Raw genomic sequence first — 19,268 nt, 5'->3', positions numbered from 1 at the left:
TTTACTGAAAAATCTGCTTCAGTTTCGAAACTGATGTTATGAAAATGCTGTGAAATCAGAGTAAATGCTTTAAGGTGACAATATGTCTTCAGTGGTTTATTAAAGATCGGTAATTCACATGCTAATAACTCAGAAGTGAATATTTGTTGAATCCTTGTTGCATGAACAGTTTTTTAGGAACACGGAATGTTACGGTGACGGTATCTATGGAAATGAGATATCTATTGGATGGAACATGCAACAAGAGGATTTTTCTGTGAAAACTGCCTGATTTTCGAAACTGAAGTTAGGAAAATTCTGCGAAATGTGAGTAAATGTTTCTAGGTGAAAACATGTCTTGTAAGGTGGATGAAAATTTGATAATCCACATGCTCACACTCATTAAAGAATGATTGTCGAAACCATGATGCATGCAACATGTTCAGAACACAGAATGTCACGGTGAGTGAACTAGCAAAATTAAATATCTTTCGTGTAGATCTGGCTCCAAGAACATTTTCTGTGAAATCAGCCTCATTTTCCAAACTGGCATTAGGAAAAACCTGAGAAATCTGAGAAAATACTTCTAAATGTGAATATGCCTTGAATGGGGAATTTAAGTCCGGTAATACACGTAACCAACTATGAAGGGAATAGTTTTTGAATCTGTGATTTATTTAGCGTATTTGGAACACGGAAATACACGGTAATGAAACTATGTAAATTAAAATTCTATTGGGTAGAACTAGCTTGAATAGAATTTTTCTGCGCAAATTGCATGATTTTCGAATTTGAAGCTTGGATAAAACTGTGAAATGACAGTAAATACTTGTAGGTGTAAATATGCCTTGTATGGTGGATGTAAGATTGGTAATCCAAATGCTAACACCTCTGAGGTGAATATTTGTCGAATTCGAGATACATGAATTGTGTTTGGAACACAAAATGTCATGATGAGCACATGTATGTAAATTACCTGTCTATTGGGTTGAACTCGCTCCAAGAGCATTTTTCTGAAAAATATGCCTCATTTTCAAATCTGGCGTTAGGAAAAATCTTCGAAATATGAGAAAATGCTTCTAAGTGTCAATATGACTTTATTGGTGGATGAAAGTCCGGTAATCCACATGTTAACAAGAGTGTAGTAATATTTTTCAAACTGTGATTCGAGTAGCACGTTCGGAAAACAGAATTTCACGGTAATGAAACTATGTAAATTAGAATTCTATTGGGTAGAACTAGCTAGATTAGAATTTTTCGGAGAAAATTGCTTGATACTCGAATGTGATGTTTGGATAAATCTGCCTAATGAGAGAAAAAATTTGTATGTGTATAGATGCCTTTATGTTGTAAGAAAGTTCAGTAATCCAAATTTTCACAACATATTAAAGAATCTATTTTCTAATCCATGATGCATGTACCATGTTCGGAATGTGGAATTTCATGGTGATTGAAACAATGTAAACTACTTGCCTATTAGGTTGAACACACTCCAAGTGACTTTTCCTGTGAAAACTGCTTCATTTTTGAAACTGGCGTTATGAAAATGCTGCAAAATCTGAGAAAATACTTCTAAGTATCAGTATTCAATGTATTGTGTTGAAAGTTCGGTAATCCACATTCTAAAAAATCTGCAGTGAATATTTGTCGAATCTGTTATGCATGTAGAATGTTCAGAACATGGAATGTCACGGCGAGGAAATTTATGTAAATTACATTTCCCTAGGTTAGAAATCGCTCCAAGAGATTTTTCCTGAGACAACAGCCTGATTTTTGAAACTGGCATTAGGAAAAGGCTGCAAATTCCGAGTTAATATTTCTAGGTTTAAATATGCCTTGTATGGTGGATGAAAGTTGTGTAATACACATGTACATAACTCAGAAAAATGTTCGTCAAATCCGTGAAGTATGTAGCGTGTTCGGAAATTGGAATGTCACTGTGAGGGAAACTATGTAAATTTCATTTCTATTGGGAAGTACTTGCTCCACGAGAATTTTTTGTGAATCTGCCTCATTTTCAAAACTGGCATTAGGAAAATATTTTGAAATATGGGAAAGTGCTTCAAAGTGTCAATATGGCATTTATGGTGGATGAATGTTCGGTAATACTTATGCTACCAAATCTGTAGTGAATATTTGTCGAATCCGTGATGCGTGAAGATATTTTGGAGCACGGATTTTCACGATGATGGATTCTATGAAAATTGCATGTCTATTGGATAGAACTCGCTCCAAGAGGATTTCCCTCTGAAAACTGCATGATTTTAGAAACTGAGATTAGGAGAAATCTACTAAAACTGAATAAAACTTTCTATGTATAAATATACATTGTAAGGAACATGAAAGTTCGATAATACAAATGTTCACAACTCATTAAAGTATGTTTGTCAAATCCGAGATGCATGTAACGTGTTCAGAACACGGAATGTCACGGAGAGTAAAACTAGGTTAATTACATATCTTTTGTGTATAACTCGCTCCAACAGCATTTTTCTGCCAAATCTGCCTCATTTTCTAAACTGGCGTTAAAACTAAACTGTGAAATCTGAGAAAATTCTTCAAAGTGTCAGTAAGCCATATTTGGTGGATGAAAGTGCTGTAATCCACATGCTAAAAACTATGTAGTGAATATTTGTCGAATCTGAGATGCATGTAGCATGTTCAGAACACGGAATTTCACGGTGACCGAATCCATGTAAATTTCATTTCTATAGGTTAGAACCTGCTCCAAGATTTTTTGCCGAGGTATCTGCCTCATTTTCGAAACTGGCATTTTGAAAGCTCTGTGAAATCAGAGAAAATGCTTCTAAGCATCAATATGCCTTGTATTGTGATGAAAGTCCTGTCATCCTCATGCAAACAACTATATAATTTATTTTTGTCGAATCTTTTCTGCATGTGGTGTGTTCGAATCACGTAATTTCACAGCGGGGGAATCTATGTAATTTACGTATCTATTGGGTAGAACACGCTCCAAAAGATTTTTCCTTAGAAAACTGCCTGATTTTCGAAACTGCTTTTAGGAAAAAGCTGGGAACTCAGAGTTAATGTTTCTATGTGTCAATATGCCTTGTATGGTGGATGAAAGGCCTGTAATACACATGTACAAAACTCATTAAAAATGTTTCTCAAATCCTTGATGTATGTAGCCTGTTAGGAACACGGTCTTTCTCGGTGTGGGAAGCTATGTAATTTACATATCTATTGGTTAGAACCCTCTCCAGGAGAGTTTTACTGAAAAATCTACTTCAGTTTCGAAACTGGTGTTATGAAAATGCTGTGAAATCAGAGTAAATGCTTTAAGGTGACAATATGTCTTCAGTGGTTTATTAAAGATCGGTAATTCACATGCTAATAACTCAGAAGTGAATATTTGTTGAATCCTTGTTGCATGAACAGTTTTTTAGGAACACGGAATGTTACGGTGACGGTATCTATGAAAATGAGATATCAATTGGATGGAACATGCAACAAGAGGATTTTTCTGTGAAAACTGCCTGATTTTCGAAACTGAAGTTAGGAAAATTCTGCGAAATGTGAGTAAATGTTTCTAGGTGAAAACATGTCTTGTAAGGTGGATGAAAATTTGATAATCCACATGCTCACACTCATTAAAGAATGATTGTCGAAACCATGATGCATGCAACATGTTCAGAACACAGAATGTCACGGTGAGTGAACTAGCAAAATTAAATATCTTTCGTGTAGATCTGGCTCCAAGAACATTTTCTGTGAAATCAGCCTCATTTTCCAAACTGGCATTAGGAAAAACCTGAGAAATCTGAGAAAATACTTCTAAATGTGAATATGCCTTGAATGGGGAATTTAAGTCCGGTAATACACGTAACCAACTATGAAGGGAATAGTTTTCGAATCTGTGATTTATTTAGCGTATTTGGAACACGGAAATACACGGTAATGAAACTATGTAAATTAAAATTCTATTGGGTAGAACTAGCTTGAATAGAATTTTTCTGCGCAAATTGCATGATTTTCGAATTTGAAGCTTGGATAAAACTGTGAAATGACAGTAAATACTTGTAGGTGTAAATATGCCTTGTATGGTGGATGTAAGATTGGTAATCCAAATGCTAACACCTCTGAGGTGAATATTTGTCGAATTCGAGATACATGAATTGTGTTTGGAACACAAAATGTCATGATGAGCACATGTATGTAAATTACCTGTCTATTGGGTTGAACTCGCTCCAAGAGCATTTTTCTGAAAAATATGCCTCATTTTCAAATCTGGCGTTAGGAAAAATCTTCGAAATATGAGAAAATGCTTCTAAGTGTCAATATGACTTTATTGGTGGATGAAAGTCCGGTAATCCACATGTTAACAAGAGTGTAGTAATATTTTTCAAACTGTGATTCGAGTAGCGCGTTCGGAAAACAGAATTTCACGGTAATGAAACTATGTAAATTAGAATTCTATTGGGTAGAACTAGCTAGATTAGAATTTTTCGGAGAAAATTGCTTGATACTCGAATGTGATGTTTGGATAAATCTGCCTAATGAGAGAAAAAATTTGTATGTGTATAGATGCCTTTATGTTGTAAGAAAGTTCAGTAATCCAAATTTTCACAACATATTAAAGAATCTATTTTCTAATCCATGATGCATGTACCATGTTCGGAATGTGGAATTTCATGGTGATTGAAACAATGTAAACTACTTGCCTATTAGGTTGAACACACTCCAAGTGACTTTTCCTGTGAAAACTGCTTCATTTTTGAAACTGGCGTTATGAAAATGCTGCAAAATCTGAGAAAATACTTCTAAGTATCAGTATTCAATGTATTGTGTTGAAAGTTCGGTAATCCACATTCTAAAAAATCTGCAGTGAATATTTGTCGAATCTGTTATGCATGTAGAATGTTCAGAACATGGAATGTCACGGCGAGGAAATTTATGTAAATTACATTTCCCTAGGTTAGAAATCGCTCCAAGAGATTTTTCCTGAGACAACAGCCTGATTTTGAAACTGGCATTAGGAAAAGGCTGCAAATTCCGAGTTAATATTTCTAGGTTTAAATATGCCTTGTATGGTGGATGAAAGTTGTGTAATACACATGTACATAACTCAGAAAAATGTTCGTCAAATCCGTGAAGTATGTAGCGTGTTCGGAAATTGGAATGTCACTGTGAGGGAAACTATGTAAATTTCATTTCTATTGGGAAGTACTTGCTCCACGAGAATTTTTTGTGAATCTGCCTCATTTTCAAAACTGGCATTAGGAAAATATTTTGAAATATGGGAAAGTGCTTCAAAGTGTCAATATGGCATTTATGGTGGATGAATGTTCGGTAATACTTATGCTACCAAATCTGTAGTGAATATTTGTCGAATCCGTGATGCGTGAAGATATTTTGGAGCACGGATTTTCACGATGATGGATTCTATGAAAATTGCATGTCTATTGGATAGAACTCGCTCCAAGAGGATTTCCCTCTGAAAACTGCATGATTTTAGAAACTGAGATTAGGAGAAATCTACTAAAACTGAATAAAACTTTCTATGTATAAATATACATTGTAAGGAACATGAAAGTTCGATAATACAAATGTTCACAACTCATTAAAGTATGTTTGTCAAATCCGAGATGCATGTAACGTGTTCAGAACACGGAATGTCACGGAGAGTAAAACTAGGTTAATTACATATCTTTTGTGTATAACTCGCTCCCAGAGCATTTTTCTGCCAAATCTGCCTCATTTTCTAAACTGGCGTTAAAACTAAACTGTGAAATCTGAGAAAATTCTTCAAAGTGTCAGTAAGCCATATTTGGTGGATGAAAGTGCTGTAATCCACATGCTAAAAACTATGTAGTGAATATTTTTCGAATCTGAGATGCATGTAGCATGTTCAGAACACGGAATTTCACGGTGACCGAATCCATGTAAATTTCATTTCTATAGGTTAGAACCTGCTCCAAGATTTTTTGCCGAGGTATCTGCCTCATTTTCGAAACTGGCATTTTGAAAGCTCTGTGAAATCAGAGAAAATGCTTCTAAGCATCAATATGCCTTGTATTGTGATGAAAGTCCTGTCATCCTCATGCAAACAACTATATAATTTATTTTTGTCGAATCATTTCTGCATGTGGTGTGTTCGAAACACGTTATTTCACAGCGGGGGAATCTATGTAATTTACGTATCTATTGGGTAGAACACGCTCCAACAGTTTTTTCCTTTGAAAACTGCCTGACTTTCGAAACTGCTTTTAGGAAAAAGCTGGGAACTCAGAGTTAATGTTTCTATGTGTCAATATGCCTTTTATGGTGGATGAAAGGCCTGTAATACACATGTACAAAACTCATTAAAAATGTTTCTCAAATCCTTGATGTATGTAGCCTGTTCGGAACACAGTTTTCTCGGTGTGGGAAGCTATGTAAATTACATATCTATTGGTTAGAACCCTCTCCAGGAGAGTTTTACTGAAAAATCTGCTTCAGTTTCGAAACTGGTGTTATGAAAACGCTGTGAAATCAGAATAAATGCTTTAAGGTGACAATATGTCTTCAGTGGTTTATTAAAGATCGGTAATTCACATGCTAACAACTCAGCAGTGAATATTTGTTGAATCCTTGTTGCATGAACCGTTTTTTAGGAACACGGAATGTTACGGTGACGGTATCTATTAAAATGAGATATCTATTGGATGGAACATGCAACAAGAGGATTTTTCTGGTAAAACTGCCTGATTTTCGAAACTGAATTTAGGAAAATTCTGCGAAATATGAGTAAAAGTTTCTAGGTGAAAACATGTCTTGTAAGGTGGATGAAAATTTGATAATCCACATGCTCACACTCATTAAAGAATGATTGTCAAAACCATGATGCATGCAACATGTTCAGAACACAGAATGTCACGGTGAGTGAACTAGTTAAATTAAATATCTTTCGTGTAGATCTGGCTCCAAGAACTTTTTCTGTGAAATCAGACTCATTTTCCAATTTGACGTTAGGAAAAACCTGAGAAATCTGAGAAAATGCTTCTAAATGTGAATATGCCTTGAATGGGGAATTTAAGTCCGGTAATACACATAACCAACTATGAAGGTAATAGTTTTCGAATCTGTGACTTATTTAGCGTTTTTGGAACACGGAAATTCACGGTAATGAAACTATGTAAATTAAAATTCTATTGGGTAGAAGTAGCTTGAATAGAATTTTTCTGAACAAATTGCATGATTTTCGAATTTGAAGTTTGGATAAAACTGTGAAATGACAGTAAATACTTGTAGGTGTAAATATGCCTTGTATGGTGGATGTAAGATTGGTAATCCAAATGCTAACATCTCTGAGGTGAATATTTGTCGAATTCGAGATACATGAAATGTGTTTGGAACACAAAATGTCATGATGAGCACATCTATGTAAATTACCTGTCTATTGGGTAGAACTCGCTCCAAGAGCATTTTTCTGCAATATCTGCCTCATTTTCAAATCTGGCGTTAGGAAAAATCTTCGAAATATGAGAAAATGCTTCTAAGTGTCAATATGACTTTATTGGTGGATGAAAGTCCGGTAATCCACATGTTAACAGGAGTGTAGTAATATTTTTCAAACTGTGATTCAAGTAGCGCGTTCGGAAAACAGAATTTCACGGTAATGAAACTATGTAAATTAGAATTGTATTGGGTAGAACTAGCTAGATTAGAATTTTTCGGCGAAAATTGCTTGATACTCGAATGTGATGTTTGGATAAATCTGCCTAATGAGAGAAAAAATTTGTATGTGTATAAATGCCTTTATGTTGTAAGAAAGTTCAGTAATCCAAATTTTCACAACATATTAAAGAATCTATTTTCTAATCCATGATGCATGTACCATGTTCGGAACGTGGAATTTCATGGTGATTGAAACAATGTAAACTACTTGCCTATTAGGTTGAACACACTCCAAGTGAATTTTCCTGTGAAAACTGCTTCATTTTAGAAACTGGCGTTATGAAAATGCTGCAAAATCTGAGAAAATACTTCTAAGTATCAGTATTCAATGTATTGTGTTGAAAGTTCGGTAATCCACATTCTAAAAAATCTGTAGTGAATATTTGTCGAATCAGTTTTGCATGTAGAATGTTCGGAACACGGAATATCACGGCCATCAAATTTTTGTAAACTATATTTCCCTAGGTTAGAAATCTCTAAAAGAGGTTTTTCCTGAGATAACAGCCTGATTTTTGAAACTGGCGTTAGGAATAAGCTGCGAACACAGATTAATTAATTGTAGGTGTAAATATGCCTTGTATTGTGGATGAAAGTTCGGCAATCCACATACTAACAACTCTGTAGAGAATATTTGTCGAATCCGAGATACATAAACAGTGTTCAGAACATAGAATATCACGGTGAGCGAATCTATGTAAAATAAAAGTCTCTTGGGTAGAACTCACTCCAAGAGTTTTTCTCTGCGAAATCTGCCTCATTTTAGAAACTGGCATTTGGAAATTATTTCAAAATCAGAGAAAATGCTTCAAACTGTCAAAATGTCTTTTATTGTGATGGAAGTTCATAAAGCCACATGAAAACAAACCTGATGTGAATAATTGTAGAAAGCCTATGCATGTAGCGTGATCGTATGACGGAAATTTCCAGAGATGGAATCTATGTAATTTTCATGTCTATTGGGTAGAACTAGCTCCAAAACTTTTCCGGATAAAACGGCCTGATTTTCGAAAAACTGGCATTAGGAAAAGGCTGCAAATTAAGATTTAATGTTTCTAGGTTTTAATATGCCTTTTATGGTGGGTGAAAGTTCTGTAATACACATGTACATAACTCATAAAAATGTTTGTCAAATCCGTGAAGTATGTAGCGTGTTCGGAAATTGGAATGTCACTGTGAGGGAAACTATGTAAATTACATTTCTATTGGGAAGTACTTGCTCCACGAGAATTTTTTGCGAATCTGCCTCATTTTCAAAACTGGCATTAGGAAAATCTTTTGAAATATGGGAAAGTGCTTCAAAGTGTCAATATGGCATTTATGGTGGATGAATGTTCGGTAATCGTTATGCTACCAACTCTGTAGTGAATGTTTGTCGAATCCATGATGCATGTAACGTTTTCAGAACACGGAATATCACGGTGAGTAAAACTAGGTAAATTACATATCATTTGTGTATAACTCGCTCCAAGAGCATTTTTCTGCCAAATCTGCCTCATTTTCTAAACTGGCGTTAAAACTAAACTGTGAAATCTGAGAATATTCTTCAAAGTGCCAGTAAGCCTTGTATGGTGGATGAAAGTGCTGTAATCCACATGCTAACAACTATGTAGTGAATATTTGTCGAATCTGAGATGCATGTAGCGTGTTCAGAACACGGAATTTAACGGTGAGTGAATCCAGGTAAATTACATTTCTATAGGTTAGAACCTGCTCCAAGAGTTTTTTGCCGTGAAATCTGCCTCATTTTCGAAACTGGCGTTTTGAAAGCTCTGTGAAATCAGAGAAAAAGCTTCTAAGCATCAATATGCCTTTTATTGTGATGAAAGTCCTGTCATCCTCATGCAAACTACTCTATAGTTTATTTTTGTCGAATAGTTTCTGCATGTGGTGTGTTCGGTACACGTAATTTCACAGCGGGGCAATCTATGTAATTTACGTACCTATTGGGTAGAACACGCTCCAAAAGTTTTTTCCTTTAAAAACCGCCTGATTTTTGAAACTGCTATTAGGGAAAAGCTGAGAACTCAGATTTAATGTTTCTATGTGTCAATATGCCTTGTATGGTGGATGAAAGATCTGTAACTACATGTACATAACTCATTAAAAATGTTTCTCCAATCCTTGATGTATGTAGCCTGTTCTGAACACGGTCTATCTCGGTGAGGGAAGCTATGTAAATTACATATCTATTGGTTAGAACACTCTCCAGGAGAGTTTTACTGAAAAATCTGCCTCAGATTCGAAACTGGTGTTATGAAAAAGCTGTGAAATAAGAGTAAATTCTTTAAGGTGACAATATGTCTTCAATGGTTTATTAAAGATCAGTAATAAACATGCTAACAACTCAGCAGTTAATATTTGTTGAATCCTTGTTGCATGAACCGTTTTTTAGGAACACGGAATGTTACGGTGATGGTATCTATGAAAATGAGATGTCTATTGAATGGAACATGCAACAAGAGGATTTTTCTGGGAAAACTGCCTGATTTTCGAAACTGACCTTAGGAAAATTCTGCGAAATGTGAGTAAATGTTTCTAGGTGAAAACATGTCTTGTAAGGTGGATGAAATTTGATAATCCACATGCTCACACTCATTAAAGAATGATTTTCGAAAGCTTGATGCATGTAAAATGTTCAGAACACGGAATGTCACGGTGAGTGAACTACTTAAATTACATATCTTTTGGGTAGAACTCGCTCCAAGAGCATTTTTCTGTGAAATAAGCCTCATTTCCCAAACTGGCATTAGGAAAACCTGAGAAATCTGAGAAAATGCTTCTAAGTGTGAATATGCCTTGAAAGGGGAATTTAAGTGTGTTAAACCACGTAACCAACTATGAAGGGAATACTTTTCGAAACCGTGACTTATTTAGCGTGTTTGGAACACGGAAATTCACGGCAATGAAACTATGTAAATTAAAATTCTATTGGGTAGAACTAGCTTGAATAGAATTTTTCTGTGCAAAATGCATGATTTTCGAATTTGACGTTTGGATAAAACTGTGAAATGAGAGTAAATACTTGTAGGTGTATATATGCCTTGTATGGAGGATGTAGGATTGGTAATCCAAATGCTAACATCTCTGTAGTGTATATTTAATGAATCAGAGATACATGAAATGTATTCGGACCACAAAGGATCATGATGAGCACATCTATGTAAATTACCAGTCTATTGGGTAGAACTCGCTCCAAGAGCATTTTTCTGCAAAATCTGCCTCATTTTCAAATCTGGCATTAGGAAAATCTTCGAAATAAGAGAAAATGCTTCTAAGTGTCAATATGACTTGATTGGTGTATGAAAGTCCGGTAATCCACATGTTAACACGGGTGTAGTAAATATTTTTCAAACCGTGATTCATGTAGTGCGTTCGAAAAACAGAATTTCACGGTAATGAAACTATGTAAATGAGAATTCTATTGGGTAGAAATAGCTAGAATAGAATATTTGAGCGAAAATTGTTTGATTCTCGAATGGGATGTTTAGATAAAGCTGCGAAATGAGAGAAAATATTTGTAGGTGTAAAGATGCCTTTATGTTGGAAGAAAGTTCAGTAATCCACATTTTCACAATATATTAAAGTATCTTTTTTCTAATAACTGATGCATGTACCATGTTCGGAACGTGGAATTTCACGGAGATTGAAACAATGTAAACTACTTGTCTATTCGGTAGAACTCACTTCAAGAGAATTTTTCTGTGAAAATTGCTTCATTTTGAAACTGGCCCTTGGAAAACACTGCAAAATCTGAGAAAATACTTCTAAGTATCAATATTCAAATTTTTGTGATGAAAGTTCGGTAATCCACATGCTAACAAATCTGTAGTGAATATTTGTCGAATCCGTTATGCATGTAGAATGTTTGGAACACGGAATGTCATGGCGAGGAAATTTATGTAAATTACATTTCCCTAGGTTAGAAATCGCTCCAAGAGTTTATTCCTGAGACAACAGCCTGATTTTTGAAACTGGCATTAAGAATCAGCTGCGAACTCAGATTAATCAATTGTAGGTGTAAATATGCCTTGTATGGTGGATGAAAGTACGGCAATCCTCATATTAACAACTCTGTAGAGAATATTTGTCGAATACAAGATACATGAAGAGTGTTCAGAACTTAGAATATCACGGTGAGCGAATCTATGTAAAATAAAAGTCTCTTGGGTAGAACTCAATCCAAGGGTATTTTCTGCGATATCTGCATCATTTTTGAAACTGGCATTTGGAAATTTCTTCAAAATCAGAAAAAATGCTTCAAACTGTCAATATGTCTTGTATTGTGATGGAAGTTCATAAAGCCACATGCAAACAAACTGATGTGAATAATTGTAGAAAGCATATGCATGTAGCGTGATCGTAAGACAGAAATTTCCGGAGATGGAATCTATGTAAATTTCATGTCTATTGGGTAGAAATAGCTCCAAAATTTTTCCGGATAAAACGGCCTGATTTTCGAAAAACTGGCATTAGGAAAAGGCTGCAAATTAAGAGTTAATGTTTCTAGGTTTAAATATGCCTTTTATGGTGGGTGAAAGTTCTGTAATACACATGTACATAACTCATTAAAAATGTTTGTCAAATCCGTGAAGTATGTAGCGTGTTCGGAAATTGGAATGTCACTGTGAGGGAAACTATGTAAATTACATTTCTATTGGGAAGTACTTGCTCCACGAGAATTTTTTGCGAATCTACCTCATTTTCAAAACTGGCATTAGGAAAATCTTTTGAAATATGGGAAAGTGCTTCAAAGTGTCAATATGGCATTTATGGTGGATGAATGTTCGGTAATCGTTATGCTACCAACTCTGTAGTGAATGTTTGTCGAATCCATGATGCATGTAACGTGTTCAGAACACGGAATGTCACAGTGAGTAAAACTAGGTAAATTACATATCATTTGTGTATAACTCGCTCCAACAGCATTTTTCTGCCAAATCTGCCTCATTTTCTAAACTGGCGGTAAAACTAACCTGTGAAATCTGAGAAAATCCTTCAAAGTGCCAGTAAGCCTTGTATGGTGGATGAAAGTGCTGTAATCCACATGCTAACAACTATGTAGTGAATATTTGTCGAATCTGAGATGCATGTAGCGTGTTCAGAACACGGAATTTCACGGTGAGCGAATCCAGGTAAATTACATGTCTATAGGTTAGAACCTGCTCCAAGAGGTTTTTGCCGTGAAATCTGCCTCATTTTCGAAACTGGCGTTTTGAAAGCTCTGTGAAATCAGAGAAAAAGCTTCTAAGCATCAATATGCCTTTTATTGTGATGAAAGTCCTGTCATCCTCATGCAAACAACTCTATAGTTTATTTTTGTCGAATATTCTCTGCATGTGGTGTGTTCGGTACACGTAATTTCACAGCGGGGCAATCTATGTAATTTACGTACCTATTGGGTAGAACACGCTCCAAAAGTTTTTTCCTTTAAAAACTGCCTGATTTTTGAAACTGCTATTAGGGAAAAGCTTTGAACTCAGATTTAATGTTTCTATGTGTCAATATGCCTTGCATGGTGGATGAAAGATCTGTAATACACATGTACATAACTCATTAAAAATGTTTCTCCAATCCTTGATGTATGTAGCCTGTTCTGAACACGGTCTTTCTCGGTGAGGGAAGCTATGTAAATTACATATCTATTGGTTAGAACCCTCTCCAGGAGAGTTTTACTGAAAAATCTGCCTCAGATTCGAAACTGGTGTTATGAAAACGCTGTGAAATCAGAGTAAATTCTTTAAGGTGACAATATGTCTTCAATGGTTTATTAAAGATCGGTAATAAACATGCTAACAACTCAGCAGTTAATATTTGTTGAATCCTTGTTGCATGAACCGTTTTTCAGGAACATGGAATGTTACGGTGATGGTATCTATGAAAATGAGATGTCTATTGGATGGAACATGCAACAAGAGGATTTTTCTGGGAAAACTGCCTGATTTTCAAAACTGACCTTAGGAAAATTCTGCGAAATGTGAGTAAATGTTTCCAGGTGAAAACATGTCTTGTAAGGTGGATGAAATTTGATAATCCACATGCTCACACTCATTAAAGAATGATTGTCGAAAGCTTGATGCATGTAAAATGTTCAGAACACGGAATGTCACGGTGAGTGAACTGCTTAAATTACATATCTTTTGGGTAGAACTCGCTCCAAGAGCATTTTTCTGTGAAATAAGCCTCATTTTCCAAACTGGCGTTAGGAAAACCTGAAAAATCTGAGAAAATGCTTCTAAGTGTGAATATGCCTTGAAAGGGGAATTTAAGTGTGTTAAACCACGTAACCAACTATGAAGGGAATACTTTTCGAAACCGTGACTTATTTAGCGTGTTTGGAACACGGAAATTCACGGCAATGAAACTATGTAAATTAAAATTCTATTGGGTAGAACTAGCTTGAATAGAATTTTTCTGTGCAAAATGCATGATTTTCGAATTTGACGTTTGGATAAAACTGTGAAATGAGAGTAAATACTTGTAGGTGTATATATGCCTTGTATGGTGGATGTAGGATTGGTAATCCAAATGCTAACATCTCTGTAGTGTATATTTAATGAATCAGAGATACATGAAATGTGTTCGGACCACAAAGGATCATGATGAGCACATCTATGTAAATTACCTGTCTATTGGGTAGAACTCGCTCCAAGAGCATTTTTCTGCAAAATCTGAATCATTTTCAAATCTGGCATTAGGAAAAATCTTCGAAATATGAGAAAATGCTTCTAAGTGTCAATATAACTTGATTGGTGGATGAAAGTCCGGTAATCCACATGTTAACAAGAGTGTAGTAAATATTTTTCAAACCGTGATTCATGTAGCACGTTAGAAAAACAGAACTTCACGGTAATGATACTATGTAAATATGAATTCTATTGGGTAGAACTAGCTAGAATAGAATATTTGAGCGAAAATTGCTTGATTCTCGAATGTGATATTTGGATAAAGCTGCGAAATAGGAGAAAATATTTGTAGCTGTAAAGATGCCTTTATTTTGGAAGAAAGTTCGGTAATCCATATTTTCAGAACATATTAAAGAATCTTTTTTCTAATCCGTGATGCATGTACCATGAACGGATCGTGGAATTTCACGGTGATTGAAAGAATGTAAACTACTTGTCTATTCGGTAGAACTAACTTCAAGAGGATTTTTATGGGAAAACTTCTTCATTTTTGAAACTGGCGCTTGGAAAACGCTGCAAAATCTGAGAAAATACTTATAAGTATCAATATTCAATGTTTTGTGATGAAAGTTCGGTAATCAACTTGCTAACAAATCTGTAGTGAATTTTTGTCGATCTGTTATGCATGTAGAATGTTCAGAACATGGAATGTCACGGCAAGGAAAATTATGTAAATTACATTTCCCTAGGTTAGAAATCGCTCCAAGAGATTTTTCCTGAGACAACAGCCTGATTTTTGAAACTGGCATTAGGAAAAGGCTGCAAATTCCGAGTTAATGTTTCTATGTTTAAATATGCCTTGTATGGTGGATGAAAGTTCTGTAATACACATGTACATAACTCAGAAAAATGTTTGTCAAATCCGTGAAGTATGTAGCGTGTTCGGAAATTGGAATGTCACTGTGAGGGAAACTATGTAAATTACATTTCTATTTGGAAGTACTTGCTCCATGAGAATTTTTTGTGAATCTGCCTCATTTTCAAAACTGGCATTAGGAAAATATTTTGAAATATGGGAAAGTGCTTCAAAGTGTCAATATGGCATTTATGGTGGATGAATGTTCGGTAATACTTATGCTACCAAATCTGTAGTGAATATTTTTCGAATCCGTGATGCGTGTAGCTATTTTGGAGCACGGATTTTCACGATGATGGATTCTATGAAAATTGCATGTCTATTGGATAGAACTCGCTCCAAGTGGATTTCCCTGTGAAAACTGCATGATTTTAGAAACTGAGATTAGGAGAAATCAACTAAATATGAATAAAACTTTCTATGTATAAATATACATTGTAAGGAACATGAAAGTTCGATAATACAAATGTTCACAACTCATTAAAGTATGTTTGTCAAATCCGAGATGCATGTAATGTGTTCAGAACACGGAATGTCACGGAGAGTAAAACTAGGTTAATTACATATCATTTGTGTATAACTCGCTCCCAGAGCATTTTTCTGCCAAATCTGCCTCATTTTCTAAACTGGCGTCAAAACTAACCTGTGAAATCTGTGAAAATCCTTCAAAGTGTCAGTAAGCCATATTTGGTGGATGAAAGTGCTGTAATCCACATGCTAGCAACTATGTAGTGAATATTTGTCGAATCTGAGATGCATGTAGCGTGTTCAGAACACGGAATTTCACGGTGACCGAATCCATGTAAATTTCATTTCTATAGGTTAGAACCTGCTCCAAGTGTTTTTTGCCGTGGAATCTGCCTCATTTTCGAAACTGGCGTTTTGAAAGCTCTGTGAAATCAGAGAAAATGCTTCTAAGCATCAATATGCCTTGTATTGTGATGAAAGTCCTGTCATCCTCATGCAAACAACTATATAATTTATTTTTGTCGAATCTTTTCTGCATGTGGTGTGTTCGAATCACGTAATTTCACAGCGGGGGAATCTATGTAATTTACGTACCTATTGGGTAGAACACGCTCCAACAGTTTTTTCCTTTGAAAACTGCCTGATTTTCGAAACTGCTTTTAGGAAAAAGCTGGGAACTCAGAGTTAATGTTTCTATGTGTCAATATGCCTTGTATGGTGGATGAAAGGCCTGTAATACACATGTACAAAACTCATTAAAAATGTTTCTCAAATCCTTGATGTATGTAGCCTGTTCGGAACACGGTCTTTCTCAGTGTGGGAAGCTATGTAAATTACATATCTATTGGTTAGAACCCTCTCCAGGAGAGTTTTACTGAAAAATCTGCTTCAGTTTCGAAACTGGTGTTATGAAAATGCTGTGAAATCAGAGTAAATGCTTTAAGGTGACAATATGTCTTCAGTGGTTTATTAAAGATCGGTAATTCACATGCTAATAACTCAGAAGTGAATATTTGTTGAATCCTTGTTGCATGAACAGTTTTTTAGGAACACGGAATGTTACGGTGACGGTATCTAAGAAAATGAGATATCTATTGGATGGAACATGCAACAAGAGGATTTTTCTGTGAAAACTGCCTGATTTTCGAAACTGACGTAAGGAAAATTCTGCGAAATGTGAGTAAATGTTTCTAGGTGAAAACATGTCTTGTAAGGTGGATGAAAATTTGATAATCCACATGCTCACACTCATTAAAGAATGATTGTCAAAACCATGATGCATGCAACATGTTCAGAACACAGAATGTCACGGTGAGTGAACTAGTTAAATTAAATATCTTTCGTGTAGATCTGGCTCCAAGAACTTTTTCTGTGAAATCAGACTCATTTTCCAATTTGACCTTAGGAAAAACCTGAGAAATCTGAGAAAATGCTTCTAAATGTGAATATGCCTTGAATGGGGAATTTAAGTCCGGTAATCCACATAACCAACTATGAAGGTAATAGTTTTCGAATCTGTGACTTATTTAGCGTTTTTGGAACACGGAAATTCACGGTAATGAAACTATGTAAATTAAAATTCTATTGGGTAGAAGTAGCTTGAATAGAATTTTTCGGAACAAATTGCATGATTTTCGAATTTGAAGTTTGGATAAAACTGTGAAATGACAGTAAATACTTGTAGGTGTAAATATGCCTTGTATGGTGGATGTAAGATTGGTAATCCAAATGCTAACATCTCTGAGGTGAATATTTGTCGAATTCGAGATACATGAAATGTGTTTGGAACACAAAATGTCATGATGAGCACATCTATGTAAATTACCTGTCTATTGGGTAGAACTCGCTCCAAGAGCATTTTTCTGCAATATCTGCCTCATTTTCAAATCTGGCGTTAGGAAAATTCTTCGAAATACGAGAAAATGCTTCTAAGTGTCAATGTGACTTTATTGGTGGATGAAAGTCCGGTAATCCACATGTTAACAAGAGTGTAGTAATATTTTTCAAACTGTGATTCAAGTAGCGCGTTCGGAAAACAGAATTTCACGGTAATGAAACTTTGTAAATTAGAATTGTATTGGGTAGAACTAGCTAGATTAGAATTTTTCGGCGAAAATTGCTTGATACTCGAATGTGATGTTTGGATAAATCTGCCTAATGGGAGAAAAAATTTGTATGTGTATAAATGCCTTTATGTTGTAAGAAAGTTCAGTAATCCAAATTTTCACAACATATTAAAGAATCTATTTTCTAATCCATGATGCATGTACCATGTTCAGAACGTGGAATTTCATGGTGATTGAAACAATGTAAACTACTTGCCTATTAGGTTGAACACACTCCAAGTGACTTTTCCTGTGAAAACTGCTTCATTTTTGAAACTGGCGTTATGAAAATGCTGCAAAATCTGAGAAAATACTTCTAAGTATCAGTATTCAATGTATTGTGTTGAAAGTTCGGTAATCCATATTCTAAAAAATCTGTAGTGAATATTTGTCGAAAATGTTATGCATGTAGAATGTTCAGAACATGGAATGTCACGGCGAGGAAATTTATGTAAATTACATTTCCCTAGGTTAGAAATCGCTCCAAGAGATTTTTCCAGAGACAACAGCCTGATTTTTGAAACTGGCATTAGGAAAAGGCTGCAAATTCCGAGTTAATATTTCTAGGTTTAAATATGCCTTGTATGGTGGATGAAAGTTGTGTAATACACATGTACATAACTCAGATAAATGTTTGTCAAATCCGTGAAGTATGTAGCGTGTTCGGAAATTGGAATGTCACTGTGAGGGAAACTATGTAAATTTCATTTCTATTGGGAAGTACTTGCTCCACGAGAATTTTTTGTGAATCTGCCTCATTTTCAAAACTGGCATTAGGAAAATATTTTGAAATATGGGAAAGTGCTTCAAAGTGTCAATATGGCATTTATGGTGGATGAATGTTCGGTAATACTTATGCTACCAAATCTGTAGTGAATATTTGTCGAATCCGTGATGCGTGAAGATATTTTGGAGCACGGATTTTCACGATGATGGATTCTATGAAAATTGCATGTCTATTGGATAGAACTCGCTCCAAGAGGATTTCCCTCTGAAAACTGCATGATTTTAGAAACTGAGATTAGGAGAAATCTACTAAAACTGAATAAAACTTTCTATGTATAAATATACATTGTAAGGAACATGAAAGTTCGATAATACAAATGTTCACAACTCATTAAAGTATGTTTGTCAAATCCGAGATGCATGTAACGTGTTCAGAACACGGAATGTCACGGAGAGTAAAACTAGGTTAATTACATATCTTTTGTGTATAACTCGCTCCCAGAGCATTTTTCTGCCAAATCTGCCTCATTTTCTAAACTGGCGTTAAAACTAAACTGTGAAATCTGAGAAAATTCTTCAAAGTGTCAGTAAGCCATATTTGGTGGATGAAAGTGCTTTAATCCACATGCTAAAAACTATGTAGTGAATATTTGTCGAATCTGAGATGCATGTAGCATGTTCAGAACACGGAATTTCACGGTGACCGAATCCATGTAAATTTCATTTCTATAGGTTAGAACCTGCTCCAAGATTTTTTGCCGAGGTATCTGCCTC

The sequence above is a fragment of the Camelus bactrianus genome, chromosome 3 (assembly GCF_048773025.1).
Source record: "Camelus bactrianus isolate YW-2024 breed Bactrian camel chromosome 3, ASM4877302v1, whole genome shotgun sequence".
Classification (NCBI taxonomy): Eukaryota; Metazoa; Chordata; class Mammalia; order Artiodactyla; family Camelidae; genus Camelus; species Camelus bactrianus.
The sequence above is the reverse complement of the archived record's forward strand: the minus strand, read 5'-3'. Positions refer to the sequence as shown.